This window comes from Rutidosis leptorrhynchoides, chromosome 6 (assembly GCF_046630445.1).
Source record: "Rutidosis leptorrhynchoides isolate AG116_Rl617_1_P2 chromosome 6, CSIRO_AGI_Rlap_v1, whole genome shotgun sequence".
Taxonomy (NCBI): domain Eukaryota; kingdom Viridiplantae; phylum Streptophyta; class Magnoliopsida; order Asterales; family Asteraceae; genus Rutidosis; species Rutidosis leptorrhynchoides.
The window spans coordinates 46351162-46367915 of NC_092338.1; positions in this window are offsets into that span (position 1 = coordinate 46351162).

The following is a 16754-nucleotide window of genomic DNA, read 5'->3' on the forward strand; positions in this document are numbered from 1 at the left end:
AGATCTCAAAGCTTATATTCATATCAACTAATCCGTTCAATGTTTTATAATATGTGTCAATCTAATAAGCACACATGTATATATATATATATATATTTACACGTAAATGTTCGTGAATCGTTTGACATGGTCAAAGGGTATTTAATTAAATGAATATAATTTCAAAACTTTCGAGACTCAATCATTACAGATTTGCTTATCGTGTCGGATATATATAAAGGTTAAAGTTTAAATTTGTTCGGAAATCTCCGGGTCATCACAGTACCTACCCGTTAAAAGAAATTTCGTCCCGAAATTTGATAGAGGTTGTCATGGCTAACAGTAAGAGTGTTTTCATGACGTATATGAACTGATAATTAGGGTTTTATCATCATTGATTAATATAGATAAAATGATTTGTTTTTGTGAAGAGCACGAATGAAGCTATCACTTAAGAGTGAAAATGAATAAAAGTAAGTTTGACTTAACCGGTGACGTAGTCAAGATTGATTTCCGGAATTTAAGGAATTTAGAAGAAATCTTCATATTAAGATTTGATTCTTCGGCGATTTAGGAAATCAGGATCTTCTTTGAGTAAATGCAATAATCTGTTCCGATTGCTCTGTCGGATATTTTTCTATAAATCTACCCCCGTTGTTTCCTTACAACTCACACCTTCTATTCTTTCTCCTCAGTTCATACTTTAAAACATTCGTCAATATGCTCCATCCCATTCTGATCCTTGATATACTCTTAATTTTTACATCTGTCATCCTTCTCTTTCATCTACCACCGGAAGATTTTATTTACTTCTACTATTATCTTGGGGTTATAGTGTTATTAATTTTCCCGTGCCTTTATGTGGCAATACGTATTGATATGCACGGTTTGTAGCTTCTGGGTGGTTGTTGGGTTTTATATCTTCCCTTATATTTCGATGTCCCTGCTTCTGTCTTCTATAGTCATCGTCATCCCCAGTTAATGCTTTCTTCTATTTACTGCAACAAAAATATTTTAAATAAATATATCCAAAAATTTATATACATATTACATTTAACGTAATATCTTGTTGGCATAATATTAAGTTCGTTTTTTATAGATTTTGCCAATAATATATATAGTAACAAATATAAACATATATAATAATAAACAATATATTATAATCAAAAATATATATAATATTATTTTCAAAGGATCGGAGAAGCATCTTAATATTCGGGAAGATGGAACCCGGTATAGGGCTGAAAGGATTTGGGTACCAAAATTTGGAGATATGAGAGAAATGGTACTTAGAGAAGCTCATAAAACCAGATACTCAATACATCCTGGAACGGGGAAGATGTACAAGGATCTCAAGAAACATTTTTGGTGGCCGGGTATGAAAGCCGATGTTGCTAAATATGTAGGAGAATGTTTGACGTGTTCTAAGGTCAAAGCTGAGCATCAGAAACCATCAGGTCTACTTCAACAACCCGAAATCCCGGAATGGAAATGGGAAAACATTACCATGGATTTCATCACTAAATTGCCAAGGACTGCAAGTGGTTTTGATACTATTTGGGTAATAGTTGATCGTCTCACCAAATCAGCACACTTCCTACCAATAAGAGAAGATGACAAGATGGAGAAGTTAGCACGACTGTATTTGAAGGAAGTCGTCTCCAGGCATGGAATACCAATCTCTATTATCTCTGATAGGGATGGCAGATTTATTTCAAGATTCTGGCAGACATTACAGCAAGCATTAGGAACTCGTCTAGACATGAGTACTGCCTATCATCCACAAACTGATGGGCAGAGCGAAAGAACGATACAAACGCTTGAAGACATGCTACGAGCATGTGTTATTGATTTCGGAAACAGTTGGGATCGACATCTACCGTTAGCAGAATTTTCCTACAACAACAGCTACCATTCAAGCATTGAGATGGCGCCGTTTGAAGCACTTTATGGTAGAAAGTGCAGGTCTCCGATTTTTTGGAGTGAGGTGGGGGATAGACAGATTACGGGTCCGGAGATTATACAAGAAACTACCGAGAAGATCATCCAAATTCAACAACGGTTGAAAACTGCCCAAAGTCGACAAAAGAGCTACGCTGACATTAAAAGAAAAGATATAGAATTTGAAATTGGAGAGATGGTCATTCTTAAAGTTTCACCTTGGAAAGGCGTTGTTCGATTTGGTAAACGAGGGAAATTAAATCCAAGGTATATTGGACCATTCAAGATTATTGATCGTGTCGGACCAGTAGCTTACCGACTTGAGTTACCTCAACAACTCGCGGCTGTACATAACACTTTCCACGTCTCGAATTTGAAGAAATGTTTTGCTAAAGAAGATCTCACTATTCCGTTAGATGAAATCCAAATCAACGAAAAACTCCAATTCATCGAAGAACCCGTCGAAATAATGGATCGTGAGGTTAAAAGACTTAAGCAAAACAAGATACCAATTGTTAAGGTTCGATGGAATGCTCGTAGAGGACCCGAGTTCACCTGGGAGCGTGAAGATCAGATGAAGAAGAAATACCCGCATCTATTTCCAGAAGATTCGTCAACACCTTCAACAGCTTAAAATTTCGGGACGAAATTTATTTAACGGGTAGGTACTGTAGTGACCCGAACTTTTCCATGTTTATATATATTAATTGAGATTGATGTTTACATGATTAAATGTTTCCAACATGTTAAGCAATCAAACTTGTTAAGACTTGATTAATTGAAATAGGTTTCATATAGACAATTGACCACCCAAGTTGACCGGTGATTCACGAACGTTAAAACTTGTAAAAAAACTATATGATGACATATATATGGTTATATATATAGTTAACATGATATTATGATAAGTAAACATATCATTAATTATATTAACAATGAACTACATATGTAAAAACAAGACTACTAACTTAATGATTTTGAAATGAGACATATATGTAACGTTTATCGTTGTAACGACATTTAATGTATATATATCATATTAAGAGATATTCGTACATCATAATATCATGATAATATAATAATTTAAAATCTCTTTTGATATTATAAACATTGGGTTAACAACATTTAACAAGATCGTTAACCTAAAGGTTTCAAAACAACACTTACATGTAACGACTAACGATGACTTAACAACTCAGTTAAAATGTATATACATGTAGTGTTTTAATATGTATTTATACACTTTTGAAAGACTTCAATACACTTATCAAAATACTTCTACTTAACAAAAATGCTTACAATTACATTCTCGTTCAGTTTCATCAACAATTCTACTCGTATGCACCCGTATTCGTACTCGTACAATACACAGCTTTTAGATGTATGTACTATTGGTATATACACTCCAATTATCAGCTCTTGGCAGCCCATGTGAGTCACCTAACACATGTGGGAACCATCATTTGGCAACTAGCATGAAATATCTCATAAGATTACAAAAATATGAGTAATCATTCATGACTTATTTACATGAAAACAAAATTACATATCCTTTATATCTAATCCATACACCAACGACCAAAAACACCTACAAACACTTTCATTCTTCAATTTTCTTCATCTAATTGAACTCTCTCAAGTTCTATCTTCAAGTTCTAAGTGTTCTTCATAAATTCCAAAAGTTCTAGTTTCATAAAATCAAGAATACTTTCAAGTTTGCTAGCTCACTTCCAATCTTGTAAGGTGATCATCCAACCTCAAGAAATCTTTGTTTCTTACAGTAGGTTATCATTCTAATACAAGGTAATAATCATATTCAAACTTTGGTTCAATTTCTATAACTATAACAATCTTATTTCAAGTGATGATCTTACTTGAACTTGTTTTCGTGTCATGATTTTTCTTCAAGAACTTTGAGCCATCCAAGGACCCATTGAAGTTAGATCCATTTTTCTCTTTTCCAGTAGGTTCATCCAAGGAACTTAAGGTAGTAATGATATTCATAACATCATTCGATTCATACATATAAAGCTATCTTATTCGAAGGTTTAAACTTGTAATCACTAGAACATAGTTTAGTTAATTCTAAACTTGTTCGCAAACAAAAGTTAATCCTTCTAACTTGACTTTTAAAATCAACTAAACACATGTTCTATATCTATATGATATGCTAACTTAATGATTTAAAACCTGGAAACACGAAAAACACCGTAAAACCGGATTTACGCCGTCGTAGTAACACCGCGGGCTGTTTTGGGTTAGTTAATTAAAAACTATGATAAACTTTGATTTAAAAGTTGTTATTCTGAGAAAATGATTTTTATTATGAACATGAAACTATATCCAAAAATTATGGTTAAACTCAACGTGGAAGTATGTTTTCTAAAATGGTCATCTAGACGTCGTTCTTTCGACTGAAATGACTACCTTTACAAAAACGACTTGTAACTTATTTTTCCGACTAGAAACCTATACTTTTTTTGTTTAGATTCATACAATAGAGTTCAATATGAAACCATAGCAATTTGATTCACTCAAAACGGATTTAAAATGAAGAAGTTATGGGTAAAACAAGATTGGATAATTTTTCTCATTTTAGCTACGTGAAAATTGGTAACAAATCTATTCCAACCATAACTTAATCAACTTGTATTATATATTATGTAATCTTGAGATACCATAGACACGTATACAATGTTTCGACCTATCATGTCGACACATCTATATATATTTCGGAACAACCATAGACACTCTATATGTGAATGTTGGAGTTAGCTATACAGGGTTGAGGTTGATTCCAAAATATATATAGTTTGAGTTGTGATCAATACTGAGATACGTATACACTGGGTCGTGGATTGATTCAAGATAATATTTATCGATTTATTTCTGTACATCTAACTGTGGACAACTAGTTGTAGGTTACTAACGAGGACAGCTGACTTAATAAACTTAAAACATCAAAATATATTAAAAGTGTTGTAAATATATTTTGAACATACTTTGATATATATGTATATATTGTTATAGGTTCGTGAATCAACCAGTGGCCAAGTCTTACTTCCCGACGAAGTAAAAATCTGTGAAAGTGAGTTATAGTCCCACTTTTAAAATCTAATATTTTTGGGATGAGAATACATGCAGGTTTTATAAATGATTTACAAAATAGACACAAGTACGTGAAACTACACTCTATGGTTGAATTATCGAAATCGAATATGCCCCTTTTTATTAAGTCTGGTAATCTAAGAATTAGGGAACAGACACCCTAATTGACGCGAATCCTAAAGATAGATCTATTGGGCCTAACAAACCCCATCCAAAGTACCGGATGCTTTAGTACTTCGAAATTTATATCATATCCGAAGGGTGTCCCGGAATGATGGGGATATTCTTATATATGCATCTTGTTATTGTCGGTTACCAGGTGTTCACCATATGAATGATTTTTATCTCTATGTATGGGATGTGTATTGAAATATGAAATCTTGTGGTCTATTGTTACGATTTGATATATATAGGTTAAACCTATAACTCACCAACATTTTTGTTGACGTTTTAAGCATGTTTATTCTCAGGTGATTATTAAGAGCTTCCGCTGTCGCATACTTAAATAAGGACAAGATTTGGAGTCCATGCTTGTATGATATTGTGTAAAAACTGCATTCAAGAAACTTATTTTGTTGTAACATATTTGTATTGTAAACCATTATGTAATGGTCGTGTGTAAACAGGATATTTTAGATTATCATTATTTGATAATCTACGTAAAGCTTTTTAAACCTTTATTGATGAAATAATTTTTAAACAAACCATAACCTTTATTTCATCAATAAAGGTTTAAAAAGCTTTACGTAGATTATCAAATAATGATAATCTAAAATATCCTGTTTACACACGACCATTACATAATGGTTTACAATACAAATATGTTACAACAAAATAAGTTTCTTGAATGCAGTTTTTACACAATATCATACAAGCATGGACTCCAAATCTTGTCCTTATTTAAGTATGCGACAGCGGAAGCTCTTAATAATCACCTGAGAATAAACATGCTTAAAACGTCAACAAAAATGTTGGTGAGTTATAGGTTTAACCTATATATATCAAATCGTAACAATAGACCACAAGATTTCATATTTCAATACACATCCCATACATAGAGATAAAAATCATTCATATGGTGAACACCTGGTAACCGACAATAACAAGATGCATATATAAGAATATCCCCATCATTCCGGGACACCCTTCGGATATGATATAAATTTCGAAGTACTAAAGCATCCGGTACTTTGGATGGGGTTTGTTAGGCCCAATAGATCTATCTTTAGGATTCGCGTCAATTAGGGTGTCTGTTCCCTAATTCTTAGATTACCAGACTTAATAAAAAGGGGCATATTCGATTTCGATCATTCAACCATATAATGTAATTTTGATTACTTGTGTCTATTTCGTAAAACAGTTATAAAAACAGCGCATGTATTCTCAGTCCCAAAAATATATATTGCGAAAGCATTTAAAAAGCGAATAATGAAACTAATAGTAATAATCAATATTAACTTTTAAAATATTAGTATATATATTATTAGATAGGCATATTAATATATAAATAATACTATATATATTTAATGTAATCAATTAATATTATGCCAAAATATTTTTAAAACTCTGATACCAACTGAAATGTCCCGTTCTTATTGATTAAAAACGTTCCATATTAATTGATTTCGTTGCGAGGTTTTGACCTCTATATGAGACGTTTTTCAAAGACTGCATTCATTTTTAAACAAACCATAACCTTTATTTCATCAATAAAGGTTTAAAAAGCTTTACGTAGATTATCAAATAATGATAATCTAAAATATCCTGTTTACACACGACCATTACATAATGGTTTACAATACAAATATGTTACAACAAAATAAGTTTCTTGAATGCAGTTTTTACACAATATCATACAAGCATGGACTCCAAATCTTGTCCTTATTTAAGTATGCGACAGCGGAAGCTCTTAATAATCACCTGAGAATAAACATGCTTAAAACGTCAACAAAAATGTTGGTGAGTTATAGGTTTAACCTATATATATCAAATCGTAACAATAGACCACAAGATTTCATATTTCAATACACATCCCATACATAGAGATAAAAATCATTCATATGGTGAACACCTGGTAACCGACAATAACAAGATGCATATATAAGAATATCCCCATCATTCCGGGACACCCTTCGGATATGATATAAATTTCGAAGTACTAAAGCATCCGGTACTTTGGATGGGGTTTGTTAGGCCCAATAGATCTATCTTTAGGATTCGCGTCAATTAGGGTGTCTGTTCCCTAATTCTTAGATTACCAGACTTAATAAAAAGGGGCATATTCGATTTCGATAATTCAACCATAGAGTGTAGTTTCACGTACTTGTGTCTATTTTGTAAATCATTTATAAAACCTGCATGTATTCTCATCCCAAAAATATTAGATTTTAAAAGTGGGACTATAACTCACTTTCACAGATTTTTACTTCGTCGGGAAGTAAGACTTGGCCACTGGTTGATTCACGAACCTATAACAATATATACATATATATCAAAGTATGTTCAAAATATATTTACAACACTTTTAATATATTTTGATGTTTTAAGTTTATTAAGTCAGCTGTCCTCGTTAGTAACCTACAACTAGTTGTCCACAGTTAGATGTACAGAAATAAATCGATAAATATTATCTTGAATCAATCCACGACCCAGTGTATACGTATCTCAGTATTGATCACAACTCAAACTATATATATTTTGGAATCAACCTCAACCCTGTATAGCTAACTCCAACATTCACATATAGAGTGTCTATGGTTGTTCCGAAATATATATAGATGTGTCGACATGATAGGTCGAAACATTGTATACGTGTCTATGGTATCTCAAGATTACATAATATATAATACAAGTTGATTAAGTTATGGTTGGAATAGATTTGTTACCAATTTTCACGTAGCTAAAATGAGAAAAATTATCCAATCTTGTTTTACCCATAACTTCTTCATTTTAAATCCGTTTTGAGTGAATCAAATTGCTATGGTTTCATATTGAACTCTATTGTATGAATCTAAACAAAAAAAGTATAGGTTTCTAGTCGGAAAAATAAGTTACAAGTCGTTTTTGTAAAGGTAGTCATTTCAGTCGAAAGAACGACGTCTAGATGACCATTTTAGAAAACATACTTCCACGTTGAGTTTAACCATAATTTTTGGATATAGTTTCATGTTCATAATAAAAATCATTTTCTCAGAATAACAACTTTTAAATCAAAGTTTATCATAGTTTTTAATTAACTAACCCAAAACAGCCCGCGGTGTTACTACGACGGCGTAAATCCGGTTTTACGGTGTTTTTCGTGTTTCCAGGTTTTAAATCATTAAGTTAGCATATCATATAGATATAGAACATGTGTTTAGTTGATTTTAAAAGTCAAGTTAGAAGGATTAACTTTTGTTTGCGAACAAGTTTAGAATTAACTAAACTATGTTCTAGTGATTACAAGTTTAAACCTTCGAATAAGATAGCTTTATATGTATGAATCGAATGATGTTATGAACATCATTACTACCTTAAGTTCCTTGGATGAACCTACTGGAAAAGAGAAAAATGGATCTAACTTCAATGGGTCCTTGGATGGCTCAAAGTTCTTGAAGAAAAATCATGACACGAAAACAAGTTCAAGTAAGATCATCACTTGAAATAAGATTGTTATAGTTATAGAAATTGAACAAAAGTTTGAATATGATTATTACCTTGTATTAGAATGATAACCTACTGTAAGAAACAAAGATTTCTTGAGGTTGGATGATCACCTTACAAGATTGGAAGTGAGCTAGCAAACTTGAAAGTATTCTTGATTTTATGAAACTAGAACTTTTGGAATTTATGAAGAACACTTAGAACTTGAAGATAGAACTTGAGAGAGTTCAATTAGATGAAGAAAATTGAAGAATGAAAGTGTTTGTAGGTGTTTTTGGTCGTTGGTGTATGGATTAGATATAAAGGATATGTAATTTTGTTTTCATGTAAATAAGTCATGAATGATTACTCATATTTTTGTAATCTTATGAGATATTTCATGCTAGTTGCCAAATGATGGTTCCCACATGTGTTAGGTGACTCACATGGGCTGCCAAGAGCTGATAATTGGAGTGTATATACCAATAGTACATACATCTAAAAGCTGTGTATTGTACGAGTACGAATACGGGTGCATACGAGTAGAATTGTTGATGAAACTGAACGAGAATGTAATTGTAAGCATTTTTGTTAAGTAGAAGTATTTTGATAAGTGTATTGAAGTCTTTCAAAAGTGTATAAATACATATTAAAACACTACATGTATATACATTTTAACTGAGTCGTTAAGTCATCGTTAGTCGTTACATGTAAGTGTTGTTTTGAAACCTTTAGGTTAACGATCTTGTTAAATGTTGTTAACCCAATGTTTATAATATCAAAAGAGATTTTAAATTATTATATTATCATGATATTATGATGTACGAATATCTCTTAATATGATATATATACATTAAATGTCGTTACAACGATAAACGTTACATATATGTCTCGTTTCAAAATCATTAAGTTAGTAGTCTTGTTTTTACATATGTAGTTCATTGTTAATATAATTAATGATATGTTTACTTATCATAATATCATGTTAACTATATATATAACCATATATATGTCATCATATAGTTTTTTTACAAGTTTTAACGTTCATGAATCACCGGTCAACTTGGGTGGTCAATTGTCTATATGAAACCTATTTCAATTAATCAAGTCTTAACAAGTTTGATTGCTTAACATGTTGGAAACATTTAATCATGTAAACATCAATCTCAATTAATATATATAAACATGGAAAAGTTCGGGTCACTACAGTACCTACCCGTTAAATAAATTTCGTCCCGAAATTTTAAGCTGTTGAAGGTGTTGACGAATCTTCTGGAAATAGATGCGGGTATTTCTTCTTCATCTGATCTTCACGCTCCCATGTGAACTCGGGTCCTCTACGAGAATTCCATCGAACCTTAACAATTGGTATCTTGTTTTGCTTAAGTCTTTTAACCTCACGATCCATTATTTCGACGGGTTCTTCGATGAATTGGAGTTTTTCGTTGATTTGGATTTCATCTAACGGAATAGTGAGATCTTCTTTAGCAAAACATTTCTTCAAATTCGAGACGTGGAAAGTGTTATGTACAGCCGCGAGTTGTTGAGGTAACTCAAGTCGGTAAGCTACTGGTCCGACACGATCAATAATCTTGAATGGTCCAATATACCTTGGATTTAATTTCCCTCGTTTACCAAATCGAACAACGCCTTTCCAAGGTGAAACTTTAAGAATGACCATCTCTCCAATTTCAAATTCTATATCTTTTCTTTTAATGTCAGCGTAGCTCTTTTGTCGACTTTGGGCAGTTTTCAACCGTTGTTGAATTTGGATGATCTTCTCGGTAGTTTCTTGTATAATCTCCGGACCCGTAATCTGTCTATCCCCCACCTCACTCCAAAAAATCGGAGACCTGCACTTTCTACCATAAAGTGCTTCAAACGGCGCCATCTCAATGCTTGAATGGTAGCTGTTGTTGTAGGAAAATTCTGCTAACGGTAGATGTCGATCCCAACTGTTTCCGAAATCAATAACACATGCTCGTAGCATGTCTTCAAGCGTTTGTATCGTCCTTTCGCTCTGCCCATCAGTTTGTGGATGATAGGCAGTACTCATGTCTAGACGAGTTCCTAATGCTTGCTGTAATGTCTGCCAGAATCTTGAAATAAATCTGCCATCCCTATCAGAGATAATAGAGATTGGTATTCCATGCCTGGAGACGACTTCCTTCAAATACAGTCGTGCTAACTTCTCCATCTTGTCATCTTCTCTTATTGGTAGGAAGTGTGCTGATTTGGTGAGACGATCAACTATTACCCAAATAGTATCAAAACCACTTGCAGTCCTTGGCAATTTAGTGATGAAATCCATGGTAATGTTTTCCCATTTCCATTCCGGGATTTCGGGTTGTTGAAGTAGACCTGATGGTTTCTGATGCTCAGCTTTGACCTTAGAACACGTCAAACATTCTCCTACATATTTAGCAACATCGGCTTTCATACCCGGCCACCAAAAATGTTTCTTGAGATCCTTGTACATCTTCCCCGTTCCAGGATGTATTGAGTATCTGGTTTTATGAGCTTCTCTAAGTACCATTTCTCTCATATCTCCAAATTTTGGTACCCAAATCCTTTCAGCCCTATACCGGGTTCCGTCTTCCCGAATATTAAGATGCTTCTCCGATCCTTTGGGTATTTCATCCTTTAAATTTTCCTCTTTTAAAACTCCTTGTTGCGCCTCCTTTATTTGAGTAGTAATGTTATTATGAATCATTATATTCATAGATTTTACTCGAATGGGTTCTCTATCCTTCCTGCTCAAGGCATCGGCTACCACATTTGCCTTCCCCGGGTGGTAACGAATCTCAAAATCGTAATCATTCAATAATTCAATCCACCTACGCTGCCTCATATTCAGTTGTTTCTGATTAAATATGTGTTGAAGACTTTTGTGGTCGGTATATATAATACTTTTGACCCCATATAAGTAGTGCCTCCAAGTCTTTAATGCAAAAACAACCGCGCCTAATTCCAAATCATGGGTCGTATAATTTTGTTCGTGAATCTTCAATTGTCTAGACGCATAAGCAATCACCTTCGTTCGTTGCATTAATACACAACCGAGACCTTGCTTTGATGCGTCACAATAAATCACAAAATCATCATTCCCTTCAGGCAATGACAATATAGGTGCCGTAGTTAGCTTTTTCTTCAATAACTGAAACGCTTTCTCTTGTTCATCATTCCATTCAAATTTCTTCCCTTTATGCGTTAATGCAGTCAAGGGTTTTGCTATTCCGGAAAAGTCTTGGATGAACCTTCTGTAGTAACCAGCTAGTCCTAAAAACTGGCGTATGTGTTTCGGAGTTTTCGGGGTTTCCCACTTTTCAACAGTTTCTATCTTTGCCGGATCCACCTTAATACCTTCTTTGTTCACTATGTGACCGAGGAATTGAACTTCTTCCAACCAAAATGCACACTTTGAAAACTTAGCGTACAATTCTTCCTTCCTCAATACTTCTAACACCTTTCTCAAATGTTCACCGTGTTCTTGGTCATTCTTTGAGTAAATAAGTATGTCATCAATGAAAACAATGACAAACTTGTCAAGGTATGGTCCACACACTCGGTTCATAAGGTCCATGAACACAGCTGGTGCATTAGTTAAACCAAACGGCATGACCATAAACTCGTAATGACCGTAACGTGTTCTGAAAGCAGTCTTTGGAATATCATCTTCTTTCACCCGCATTTGATGATACCCGGAACGTAAGTCAATCTTTGAATAAACAGACGAGCCTTGTAGTTGATCAAATAAGTCGTCGATTCTCGGTAGTGGGTAGCGGTTCTTGATGGTAAGTTTGTTCAACTCTCGGTAGTCGATACACAACCTGAATGTACCATCTTTCTTCTTGACAAACAAAACAGGAGCTCCCCACGGTGATGTGCTTGGTCGAATGAAACCACGCTCTAAAAGTTCTAGTAATTGGCTTTGCAGTTCTTTCATCTCGCTGGGTGCGAGTCTGTAAGGAGCACGAGCTATTGGTGCAGCTCCTGGTACAAGATCTATTTGAAATTCAACAGATCGATGTGGGGGTAATCCCGGTAATTCTTTCGGAAATACATCGGGAAATTCTTTTGCAATGGGAACATCATTGATGCTCTTTTCTTCAGTTTGTACTTTCTCGACGTGTGCTAGAACAGCATAGCAACCTTTTCTTATTAGTTTTTGTGCCTTCAAATTACTAATAAGATGTAGCTTCGTGTTGCCCTTTTCTCCGTACACCATTAAGGGTTTTCCTTTTTCTCGTATAATGCGAATTGCATTTTTGTAACAAACGATCTCCGCTTTCACTTCTTTCAACCAGTCCATACCGATTATCACATCAAAACTCCCTAACTCTACTGGTATCAAATCAATCTTAAATGTTTCGCTAACCAGTTTAATTTCTCGATTCCGACATATATTATCTGCTGAAATTAATTTACCATTTGCTAATTCGAGTAAAAATTTACTATCCAAAGGCGTCAATGGACAACTTAATTTAGCACAAAAATCTCTACTCATATAGCTTCTATCCGCACCCGAATCAAATAAAACGTAAGCAGATTTATTGTCAATAAGAAACGTACCCGTAACAAGCTCCGGGTCTTCCTGTGCCTCTACCGCATTAATATTGAAAACTCTTCCACGGCCTTGTCCATTCGTGTTCTCCTGGTTCGGGCAATTTCTAATAATGTGGCCTGGTTTTCCACATTTATAACAAACTACATTGGCATAACTTGCTCCGACACTACTTGCTCCGCCATTACTCGTTCCGACACCATTTGTTCCTTTCGTTCTATTAACCCCTGGTCCGTAGACCTCACACTTCGCCGCGCTATGACCATTTCTTTTACATTTGTTGCAAAATTTGGTGCAGAACCCCGAGTGATTCTTTTCACACCTTTGGCATAGTTGCTTCTGATTGTTGTTGTTGTTGCGGTTATTATTGTTGTTGGGATGATTGTTGTAGTTGCTGTTGTTGTTGTTGTTGTTGTTGTTGTTGTTGGGCCGTTTGTTGTAGTTGCGATTGATGTTGCGATTGTTGGGATAATTGTTGCGATTATTGTTGTAATTGCTGTTGTTGTTGTATTGGTGATTCTTATCACCGTTTTCCTCCCACTTTCTTTTGACTTGCTTCACATTGGCCTCTTCAGCAGTTTGTTCTTTAATTCTTTCTTCAATCTGGTTCACTAGTTTGTGAGCCATTCTACATGCCTGTTGTATGGAGGCGGGCTCGTGTGAACTTATATCTTCTTGGATTCTTTCCGGTAATCCTTTCACAAACGCGTCGATCTTCTCTTCCTCATCTTCGAATGCTCCCAGACACAATAGGCACAATTCTGTGAATCGTCTTTCGTACGTGGTAATATCAAATCCTTGGGTTCGTAACCCTCTAAGTTCTGTCTTGAGCTTATTGACCTCGGTTCTGGGACGGTACTTCTCGTTCATCAAGTGCTTGAATGCTGACCACGGTAGTGCGTACGCATCATCTTGTCCCACTTGCTCTAGATAGGTATTCCACCATGTTAACGCAGAACCTGTGAAGGTATGCGTAGCGTACTTCACTTTGTCCTCTTCAGTACACTTACTTATGGCAAACACCGATTCAACCTTCTCGGTCCACCGTTTCAATCCGATCGGTCCTTCGGTTCCATCAAATTCCAAAGGTTTGCAGGCAGTGAATTCTTTGTAGGTGCATCCTACACGATTTCCTGTACTGCTAGATCCAAGGTTATTGTTGGTATGTAGCGCAGCCTATACTGCGGCTATGTTTGAAGCTAGAAAAGTACGGAATTCCTCTTCATTCATATTCACGGTGTGTCGAGTAGTCGGTGCCATTTATTTCAAAATAGTTAAATGGAACAAGTTAATCATACAGAATATTAAGAGTAGTTAATAGTATTTCGTAGCATAATATGAACTCATTTATAAAAGCTTTTTCTTCATATTAGCGTTTTATAAGTTTAAATTCGGGTAGTACCTATATATACTTAATAAAATGAAGAAGTTATGGGTAAAACAAGATTGGATAATTTTTCTCATTTTAGCTACGTGAAAATTGGTAACAAATCTATTCCAACCATAACTTAATCAACTTGTATTATATATTATGTAATCTTGAGATACCATAGACACGTATACAATGTTTCGACCTATCATGTCGACACATCTATATATATTTCGGAACAACCATAGACACTCTATATGTGAATGTTGGAGTTAGCTATACAACCAACTGAAATGTCCCGTTCTTATTGATTAAAAACGTTCCATATTAATTGATTTCGTTGCGAGGTTTTGACCTCTATATGAGACGTTTTTCAAAGACTGCATTCATTTTTAAACAAACCATAACCTTTATTTCATCAATAAAGGTTTAAAAAGCTTTACGTAGATTATCAAATAATGATAATCTAAAATATCCTGTTTACACACGACCATTACATAATGGTTTACAATACAAATATGTTACAACAAAATAAGTTTCTTGAATGCAGTTTTTACACAATATCATACAAGCATGGACTCCAAATCTTGTCCTTATTTAAGTATGCGACAGCGGAAGCTCTTAATAATCACCTGAGAATAAACATGCTTAAAACGTCAACAAAAATGTTGGTGAGTTATAGGTTTAACCTATATATATATCAAATCGTAACAATAGACCACAAGATTTCATATTTCAATACACATCCCATACATAGAGATAAAAATCATTCATATGGTGAACACCTGGTAACCGACAATAACAAGATGCATATATAAGAATATCCCCATCATTCCGGGACACCCTTCGGATATGATATAAATTTCGAAGTACTAAAGCATCCGGTACTTTGGATGGGGTTTGTTAGGCCCAATAGATCTATCTTTAGGATTCGCGTCAATTAGGGTGTCTGTTCCCTAATTCTTAGATTACCAGACTTAATAAAAAGGGGCATATTCGATTTCGATAATTCAACCATAGAGTGTAGTTTCACGTACTTGTGTCTATTTTGTAAATCATTTATAAAACCTGCATGTATTCTCATCCCAAAAATATTAGATTTTAAAAGTGGGACTATAACTCACTTTCACAGATTTTTACTTCGTCGGGAAGTAAGACTTGGCCACTGGTTGATTCACGAACCTATAACAATATATACATATATATCAAAGTATGTTCAAAATATATTTACAACACTTTTAATATATTTTGATGTTTTAAGTTTATTAAGTCAGCTGTCCTCGTTAGTAACCTACAACTAGTTGTCCACAGTTAGATGTACAGAAATAAATCGATAAATATTATCTTGAATCAATCCACGACCCAGTGTATACGTATCTCAGTATTGATCACAACTCAAACTATATATATTTTGGAATCAACCTCAACCCTGTATAGCTAACTCCAACATTCACATATAGAGTGTCTATGGTTGTTCCGAAATATATATAGATGTGTCGACATGATAGGTCGAAACATTGTATACGTGTCTATGGTATCTCAAGATTACATAATATATAATACAAGTTGATTAAGTTATGGTTGGAATAGATTTGTTACCAATTTTCACGTAGCTAAAATGAGAAAAATTATCCAATCTTGTTTTACCCATAACTTCTTCATTTTAAATCCGTTTTGAGTGAATCAAATTGCTATGGTTTCATATTGAACTCTATTGTATGAATCTAAACAAAAAAAGTATAGGTTTCTAGTCGGAAAAATAAGTTACAAGTCGTTTTTGTAAAGGTAGTCATTTCAGTCGAAAGAACGACGTCTAGATGACCATTTTAGAAAACATACTTCCACGTTGAGTTTAACCATAATTTTTGGATATAGTTTCATGTTCATAATAAAAATCATTTTCTCAGAATAACAACTTTTAAATCAAAGTTTATCATAGTTTTTAATTAACTAACCCAAAACAGCCCGCGGTGTTACTACGACGGCGTAAATCCGGTTTTACGGTGTTTTTCGTGTTTCCAGGTTTTAAATCATTAAGTTAGCATATCATATAGATATAGAACATGTGTTTAGTTGATTTTAAAAGTCAAGTTAGAAGGATTAACTTTTGTTTGCGAACAAGTTTAGAATTAACTAAACTATGTTCTAGTGATTACAAGTTTAAACCTTCGA